Genomic DNA, 9,760 nt, shown 5'->3' with positions numbered 1-9,760 from the left:
CCCCTGCTGGCAGAGTCATGTAATGGAACCAATCTTGTCCTCTCTCCTCTTCCCTTATGCAGTTACAGATCTCTGGGGGTCCCCTGTTGAGACTTTCTTGGGGTTTTATTGTCTTTGAGTATGACCAAGGCTGCATCTTCCTTAGACAGTAAACAAAGTGCTGTCTCCAGGGACATCCATTGTTCTCAAGATTGATTGAATTAGCCCTGAGGCACACTCCCTTGCCTCAGGAAAGGAGTCTCACTTCAGCAGTTTTGCAAGCTACTATTCTTTATTTCACATTCTTATAAACTAATTCCCATCCAAACATCTTGCAATAACCATGACAATCGGCTAGTTCTGAGCTCTCAGCAGAGACTACAGATGAACCCCTTCGATGAAATATTGAGAAGGTGGTTTGACACAGGGCAATTTACCTACCAGGGTATGTCTGGGCATGTCTGTCACATTCCTCCTCAAGAGTCCCTTGGCAGAATGGGTCACTTTTCTTCTGAAGTTAATGGCAGCATCCAGTCAGGTTGGATGGGATCATCTATATGCAAACTAAACCTCCTCATTCCACTAATTTGGGGCTTGGAAAAAATGAGCAGATCCAAAAATAAATCCACGTAGTCAGCCAGACAGTACATACATATTTTGAGATGTTTGAGGTCATGGGTTAGTCCACAGATCTGATCTCAACCATCCTACAAAGTCCCAACTAAAAATAATTTTAAAAATGGAAAATTAGCAAAAAGATGGAACTGAAATACCAGGAAAACACAAATCATATGTCCACTCAGTCATGTACAGGCAGGAACAATTCCTGTTCTACAGACAGAAGCTTATAACTTTAAATCAAGATTGGATGACTTTCTAAAAGATATGCTCTACTTCAAATGATAATTAATTCAAGAAAGTCCTGTGGAGGTCAGACTGCATGATCAGAACGGTCCTTTCTGGCTTTATAACTTTGAACCTCCTCTTTCATATTTTGGTACTTATCAGCTCAATGTTGAACAGCATTTTTGATGCACAACATTGGAGTGAAAGGTTAGACTTCAACTTGGTCAGAGCCAAAAGTCCTTTCTTCCTAAATTCACAGTTTTGGAACTCAAATTTTATATAAAAGCCTAGCTGCCTCATAAATGATAAAACCAGACTATTTAATTTGTAAAAAGAAAAGGAGTACTTGTGGCACCTTAGAGACTAACCAATTTATTTGAGCATGAGCTTTCGTGAGCTACAACTCACTTCATCGGATGCATACCGTGGAAACTGCAGAAGACATTATATACACACAGAGACCATAAAACAATACCTCCTCCCACCCCACTGTCCTGCTGGTAATAGCTTATCTAAAGTGATCATCAAGTTGGGCCATTTCCAGCACAAATCCAAGTTTTCTCACCCCCCCCCCCCCACACACACACAAACTCACTCTCCTGCTGGTAATAGCCCATCCAAAGTGACCACTCTCTTCACAATGTGTATGATAATCAAGGTGGGCCATTTCCTGCATAAAGCCAGGTTCTCTCACTCACTTCCACGGTATGCATCTGATGAAGTGAGCTGTAGCTCACGAAAGCTCATGCTCAAATAAATTCGTTAGTCTCTAAGGTGCCACAAGTACTCCTTTTCTTTTTGCGAATACAGACTAACACGGCTGTTACTCTGAAACCTATTTAATTTGTAAATCTCCCTGACTGAAGCAAGCTACAGCAAGACGCAAAGCAACAGTGTTTCAGGCATTCCTTTCATGTTAGTCTAAAAATAGATTTTAATGGAGTTGCAAAGGCAATTAGTCAAAAATTTGAACCAGTTTCTTTAGTTATAAAGGAATGATGCTGAAAATAGCCATATTGCTAATCACAATTTTGTAAAAAAGCATAATTTTCTGGAAATGTTGCTTCTTCCCTAAGTGCCTGATTCAGGAAACATTCTGCACCCAAACAGGCTACAGAATAAGGCCCTAAAAGAATTGCCTGAATCATGCTAACTTCAAATAACTGGAATTTTAAGACATGAAGCAAAAGATGGTAAAAGCTGTCAACAAGCTTTGCATAATTTTCTGCAATACAAGATGAATATTAATGTCTTTTTCTATTGTTCCTATTCTTTCAGTATTAATCTAATTCTCTTTTCTACAGAATATGTAGAATGTTTTTTTTCCTTTTAAACACAATTTTTTTTTTATGTTTCAGTAAAATATGGGTTCTTCTCCAGCCCCCTCCAAAACAGGGCAATGTATTATGACTTTCATTCTATCATGCCATGAGGGCTGCTGTCAGGAAGATATGCCTATAGATTTCTCAAAAGTAAGCAAATCACTTTATGTTACCATGTTTAATCTGAGCAATTCCCAGTTGTCCTCTCTGCCTACTACTGGTCTGTCTGTTGTAGAGATGACTGGCTGTCAGCTCTGCATTCCCCCTTCAGCTGGTCAGCATTCAACCAATAGTTATCCCCACATCATGTTGAGAGTGATTTGTGTGTGTTGCTGATACAAAGTGTCATGTTTCATCTTGTAAATGAATGTCTTGCCCCTCATTTTCCCTCCATGAACGTACATAGAATTTCATCCCAACACTAATAAATTCCGAGGCACAGTTGTGTGTGTGTGTTCAGAGAAAAGATCAAAATAGTTCAGTCAGATACATGGTGCCATGAAAGATTAATCATAACTTTAAACACAAAGCCTGCCTTAAGCATATCTCCAAATAGGCAAATATCACATATCAGTAGTGCAAAACAGTTCACTGAGTTTAGCTCACAGATCCCACCAGTTCAGATTTAGTACTAAACAGCACATAGTAGCAATGTAACAACTCTGCTAAACAAAATGAAAAGTGAAGTAAATCCATGAATAACCACCTGCCTGCAGACATATCAATTAACGCCGCATACCACACTATTCACTGACATGTATGTCACGTGCCCTTGACTAGGTCTGGAAACTCTCTTATTCCTGATAGAGTTTATCACGTAGTGTTTCCTCACACATGTATAGCATTACATATTGGTGCAATGGTTCACCTTCTCTATTTGCTTCCTCAAAACGGGTATGAATATTTCAGTGATGATACATCCTTCATGCTGAAAGGTGAGTGCTTAAAACATTTCTGAGCACTGGTGTAAGAAACATGGGTATGTTATGAAGCCACTGGTGCACCCCTACAGTTAAAAGGCGAAGACTGGCTATTTACTAACCATGATGCTTTTATGAAATGTGAGGATCTGGTTAAAAAAAAAAAGCCTAACAAGAAACAAAAGGGAGAGAAAAAAGAAGAGAAGAAAGAAGTGAAGAACAAGTAAAAAGTATGGACAAAATACTTTTTTGTATAAAAATGATGTTGCTATCCATCCACCTTCAGGAACTTAGGAAGTGCCAAGGCCTGCAACCTACATTGATTTCTGAATTCTGGAAAAGACTTTCTAAAAGTTGGCATTAGAATTAGAATTGAATTAGAATAATAAAAGTCCCCATACACAAGGCTGCCAATTACTTAAAATTACATTCTGAAAAGCAATTCATTCAGCTCACCCCATCTACCAAGCAACAGCTCAAACCAAATACTAACACCCCATACAGAGGGTCTATACGTCAATCATCTTACCTCTACTCAGAGCACATAAAACAATGTACTTTGGGATTCAACAAATCTGGCCATCCAAGAATCCGAGGGCCCTTATAGAGAACATCCTGCCAGCCACCCTCTCTATATTATATTGAGAGGGATAAAGCATCAATGCCTATTTGTGTACCAAGTGTAAATATATATGTCAAAAGAAGGTATTGAGAGGTACTAGAGTTAGGACTCCTGAGTTTGATTTCCTCCATCTGTCACTGATAATTGCGTGATCTTGGACAGGTTGCTTCACTTCTGTGTCTCAGTTTATATGATGAGAATAACACTCTCCTACCTCTTGTGATCTTTTATTAGCGAAGGTCTGAAAAGGGCTTTGAGATCCTCAGCGGAAAGGGGTTATAGAAGTGCAAATTATTCTTAAACGTAAGCCTAAATTGAAAAGTGAGAGACAGATCAGCCCACTTGCTTATAATCATGCTAATCATTTGAAGAGACACAAAGTATGCTTACAAAAGGTCACGTGGGACAGTCTGGTTGTTTTGTGAAATGTAAAGAGTTTCCAGCAGCACAGTTTATACCACTCTCTTGTCTGTCTAGCATATTCAGCAGAGGAAGTATACGTGGTGCTGGGAGATGAAGCCACATTCTGCTATGCCCTCCATCCTGTGGAGACTTCCCACAGGCTTGTCTAGCTTTCTCAATAGACACAATCATAACAACAGTGATTGCAGCAGACACCCACACAAAATCCAGCAAATAAACTAAACCGAGAGAGAGAGATGGGGAGAGAAATATAGCCCATCTTTGTTTAGAAAGTCTCCAACAATGAAAGCAAAAGGATAAAAACTTGGAAAATTTGAGTGACAATATTCAGATGTTCTCACAAGGGTGTTTGAGAACTTCATTTCAGTCTCCGGTAAAACATCAGGAAACAGATGAGGAAAATCCTCTTTCCATTAAAAACAAAAACCTAAATGTATTTCTTCCTCCATCCTAATTGAATACTGTATTTTGTGAAGTGGAACTGAGTATGTCATGCGAGATCTTGTTTAATAACTGAAGTTAACTTGTTCATGCAGCTCGGTGTCATGCAGGCTGATTAGAGTCCACTTCTCACAAACTGGGTGCTAGCTCAGACTTATCAATGCTCTAATAAATTGGTTAGTCTCTAAGGTGCCACAAGTACTCCTTTTCTTCATACTGATAAGATGACTTGATTTTTTCCAAGCACTGACATAAAGGCACACCTGAAATAGGAACCAAAACTCTGAGTAGAGGTGTGTCACATTTTAACTTAGAAAAAACACAAACTGAAAATGAATTAAGTGCCTTTAAAGATATCTCAGTTCTTTCCACATGCAATACAGCAACTGTGCTGTGTAAGTAATGTACTTATTAAAATTAGCATAGTGGTTTCAAGTCACTGCTTTTATATAGGCCACTCCTAAAGTAGTCTTGGCCTTGTGACTGCCCTGCAAAGAGTATGAGCTAGCTTGGCAAAATTCACGTGTCTGAGATGTCAGTGCTAATTTCCCCCTAATTCAGGGCTACACTTCGGATTTACCAAGAATAGTAATAATTATTATAAATCAGAATCATGTCAGCTGCTTAATACATACACCAAGATTTCATGAGAGCAGAAAGTTAGTGTACGCCCATAGATAAACTGCAGAAGGGAACTGTTGGCTGTACAAACACAGCAAATTTTACAGATTATTTTATTTAAATCTGACTTCGTCAGTTATTCATTTGTAGATTACACCAAGTCAATCTACACAATAACCATTGGTATGTGAATAAAATTTCTCTGCTCCTTTTAATGAGATAATTTCACAAGAAGCAGATTCTATGTAAACTCAAGAGATATAAGTTGGTTGCTTTATGGAGTGGGTGAGTGCTTTATTCAGGGGTGTTCTAATTTTCTCTTTTTTAGAGCCCTCCTTTGGAGGGAATGGATTCAAAAGACTAGAAATAGGAAATGCAACCTTTTACCATTAGGTCATGGTTTAAATACAATCCTTCTTGGACGTGATCAAGAGTTGTTAGCACAGGTGGCCTATGTGTAATAATTGGGCGTCTCAATCTTCCTGTTAGACAAACGTTCATGTAATAAAATCACAATCACCGTATAGTGGGACTATTTGGCACCTTCATTGGCAATCTCAGCACAGAGGCCAAGGTTTGAATGGGACTTGAAACTGTCCATGTAGATCTATTTATTGTTAGTTGAAAAATACATGTTTCTATTGTTTATTTCTGCTTAAATTAAATCATGAGCACAAAAATCCACAGATCAACCAAAGCTATTGTGCACACCCATTGAGAACATGTGTTAAAAAATGTTTTAAAACTTTTAGGACCAGATTGCATAGTGTTAATTTTAGAAGGTGCAGCACACAAGAGGGAGCGCAAGCAGAAAGGATGCACTAATTCAGGACCCACTAATTCTGAATTACTCCACATATTATAGTTATACAGCAGCCTTTCATGGCTGCTCCCTATGGGCCACTGCAGTGACATGGAATCTCTGGGGCACAGGACTGCCTTAACTATGACCTCCTCTCACTTCAACTCTATGAAATGCCCCCTGCTTGAGGGCCTCCTGTAGGGAGAAAAGAGGTGTGTGTGTGTGTGTGCAGGGTATTCCCAAGAGCACATCTTGCATCCCTCCAGCAGTCCCGTTACACCAGTGCAAAGTGTTGCAGAGCAAGAGTGCATTCCCCATGTATGTGCAAAATTTATTGAAATTAGTGTGCATTCTGAACATAATAATTTAGACTCTGGACTGGGTGTTATCTTTGTCACTGTGCTACAACTTTCTCACCTAGAAGAGAAAAAAAGATATGGTCTTCTTGTACTAGGGGATTTTCCTGTCACACAGAAGTATGAGAGTTTAATCCTTCTAGGAGGGTTCACTGACATACACCCAACTATATAAACATTCCTCTCATACTTAGATTTACAATAGTGTGTGGTGAGGTTCTCACTATAAAGACTAGAGACTGTCTACCCAGATCCATTTGGAAAATGGCAGAGAACTGTTCTGTGTTGATTTATACAGCTGTATGAGAGTCCTTTGCATGCATGAGCTCAGGCTGTTTGATAAGGGATTGATAATCCATTCTGTTCTTACTAATTGAGAAATATTCTCAATAGACCAGAGGTCCCTAACTTCCAAGCCTGCGAATATAAAAAGAAGTGTGTGTGTTAAGTGAATGGTGGTTGTTGAACAATACATTGGGTAGCTGTGTAAAAGAACCTGGGCATTCTCATGACGATGCTCTTCAAAAAAAATGAAGAGTTTCTTAAACTTTTAGCAGAATTGCACTAGGGTGTTGACACTATTTCATCAGATGAAGAGAAAAAAAAAGAGATGCTGATGGTGACAAAAAAATAAAAAAATAAATAAATAAAGAGATGAAGCAGTTGAAGTTGATAAAAGATAATGAAAAAGCAAGATGCTTAAAGAGGTGACCTGCTGCCTACTTAGCATTAATACATTTGAACATTACGTTCTTTTTATATTTACTATCTGTTTTACTTCTGTTTAATTTCATTTTTCTTTTGTAACTGTTCAGTCTTGAGTGTTATTCACATTTAAATTCTAACCCAGTGGCTCTCAACCTTTCCAGACTACTGTGCCCCTTTTAGGAGTCTGATTTGTCTTGCGTACCCCCCAAGTTCCACCTCACTTAAAAACTACTTGCTTACAAAATCAGGCATAAAAACACTAAAGTGTCACAGCACACTTACAGAAAAATTGCTTACTTTTCATTTTTACCATATAATTATAAATTATTTGGAATATAAATCTTGTACTTAAATTTCAGTGTATAGTATATAGAGAAGTATAAACAAGTCATTGTATGAAGTTTTAGTTTGCACTAACTTCACTAGTGTTTTTATGTAGCCTGTTGTAAAACTAGGCAAATATCTAGTGGAGTTGATGTACTGCCTGGAAGACCTCTGTATACTCCCAGGGGTACGCATGCCCTTGGTTGAGAACCACTGTGCTAACCTAACATTGCTAAAAAAACCCATACGTGAGCTGGTGTGTTGGTGCAGCAGCACCACCTCTAGCCAGGCAGAGCATTGCACCTGAGTTCACTCAGCCTACCTGGGCTCAGAGTAACAGCCGTGTTAGTCTGTATTCGCAAAAAGAAAAGGAGTACTTGTGGCACCTTAGAGACTAACCAATTTATTTGAGCATAAGCTTTCATGAGCTACAGCTCACTTCATTGGATGCATACTGTGGAAAGTGTCAGTCAATTCCTGGTGCCCTGAAAATCCCTTCTGTTCTTAAATCCATCAGGGGTTTGGTAGGGGAACCCAAGCCTGCCCACTTCACTGGGTTCCAACCTAGACAAGCCAAACCAGGACTCGATGACTCCAGCCAAGCTCTAAGCTTCTTCCTACTGCCCCCTGGTTTCTGTAGGCTCTTCAACCTGCTGGTCTGGCCATCCCTTCTTAGGGTGCTGTCTCTGAGCAGCTTACTGGCAGGAGTTCCCTTCTCCAGCCTGCTTACTCCTGTGGCAACCACCCCACCCCTCTGCTTCCTAGCTCTTTTATCCTTCCAGCTGCTGTGAGACTGCCAATCCGCATTGGCTGGGACTAACTGCATTAACCCCTTGGTTGCTGGGCCAGCATGGGGTATATACATATATATGCACCTTAATAATCATTATTTCATTTTTTTAGAACTTAAATTCATTGTGTTTTGCATTTTTTAGAGTTAAAATAACTCAAGTAACTTGGTTTTTCTTTTTCTTTTTCTTTTTTTGTAATTAAGTTACGTAAGGGTGCGAGTCTGTCATGGAAGTCACGGATTCTGTGACTTTCTGGGACCTCTGTGACTTCTGCAGCGGCCGGTGCGGTGCGGCTGCTGCTGTGGTCCTGCCTCCCCCCAGGTCCCCGGAGCAGCAGTGGCGCGCCCAGGCCATGCCCCCACACATGCACAGCAGTAGCGGAGGTCCTGGACTGCACGCCCCCCCCCCCCCAGCAGCAGTGGCAGTCCCGGGCCACACATCCCCGCCCCCCGCAAGCAGCATCAACGGCCCTGGGCCACACACCCCCATGAGCAGCATTGGTGGTGAAGTGCAATTTTCAGCCAACTCAGCCAACTTTGGGTAGATTTTTACAAGGACAGTAAAAGGCATATCCTTGACACCAAACCATGCAGATGCTAGAATTTCTCAATGAAGTGGTTGTACCAATTTTTTAATATGAGCATAGTTTCCCCTAATCTAAGTTCACAGAAACATCTGGACCACTTTAGCTGAAAAGTTAAAAAAAAAAAATCTGCCTGAGGCAGACACCTGGCTTGGACAATTTCAACCCAAACAGCTAATGTTTTGTAAAGTTATTAGCAACACGGTCTTATAAAGGAACATGTTAGGCAAACTTATCTAGAAGTGTTACTACCAGTTCTGCTTATATTCAAAGAAAGTATGTCAATTGTGGCCCTAATAAAGAAAGAGGTGTAGTTTAGTAGTGTGATCCTAAGCTGTAGCAGTGTGGCTCTGATGTTGACTTCCTCTAGGGTCTTGGGCAAGACTTCATAAACTTAAACTTTGTCTCCATTTTCCTGTCTGTAAAATGGGGCATAATACTACTTACCTATACCTACCTCCCAGATGTCATGCCATAGACCCACTCTGTCACCTTGGACAAATCAGTTCACTTCTCTGTGCCTCGATTGCCTGTCATATCTATTTAGATTGTAAGCTCTTCAAAGACTCTCTCTTACTAAGTGTTTGTATAGTACTTAGCAAAAAGTTATCTTGATTGAGGCCTATACAAACTACATACTAATAAAAAGTTAAGCATTTATTCCAAATTCTTCTCTGCTTTGTATTTCCTGTCTTCTTTGTCTGACCTTTAATTATAAACTCTTTTGGGCAGGATCTGTATTCATTCTGTGTCTTCTGCATGGCTGAACTCTTTGTCAGGGCTTACTAATCAAATAGAAAGTAGTAGTATGGGCCAGATGGTCCCCTCTACTTCTGGAGAAGATCCAGCTCTGGTGGTCTGGCTGGGGAATAGCTGAGTGCGTGCCGGCTCCATGGCATCATCCCCTCCCCCTTTTCCTTGACCCAGTGAAAGCTGCTCAATGGATCCAGGAGAAGGGGCTCTAAGCATAAGGAGAATTACAATCTGTGAGTGGAAAGGAGTGTAGCCAGGAGCATGACTGC

This window comes from Lepidochelys kempii, chromosome 8 (assembly GCF_965140265.1).
Source record: "Lepidochelys kempii isolate rLepKem1 chromosome 8, rLepKem1.hap2, whole genome shotgun sequence".
Lineage (NCBI taxonomy): Eukaryota > Metazoa > Chordata > Testudines > Cheloniidae > Lepidochelys > Lepidochelys kempii.
This window is presented reverse-complemented; position numbering follows the sequence as displayed.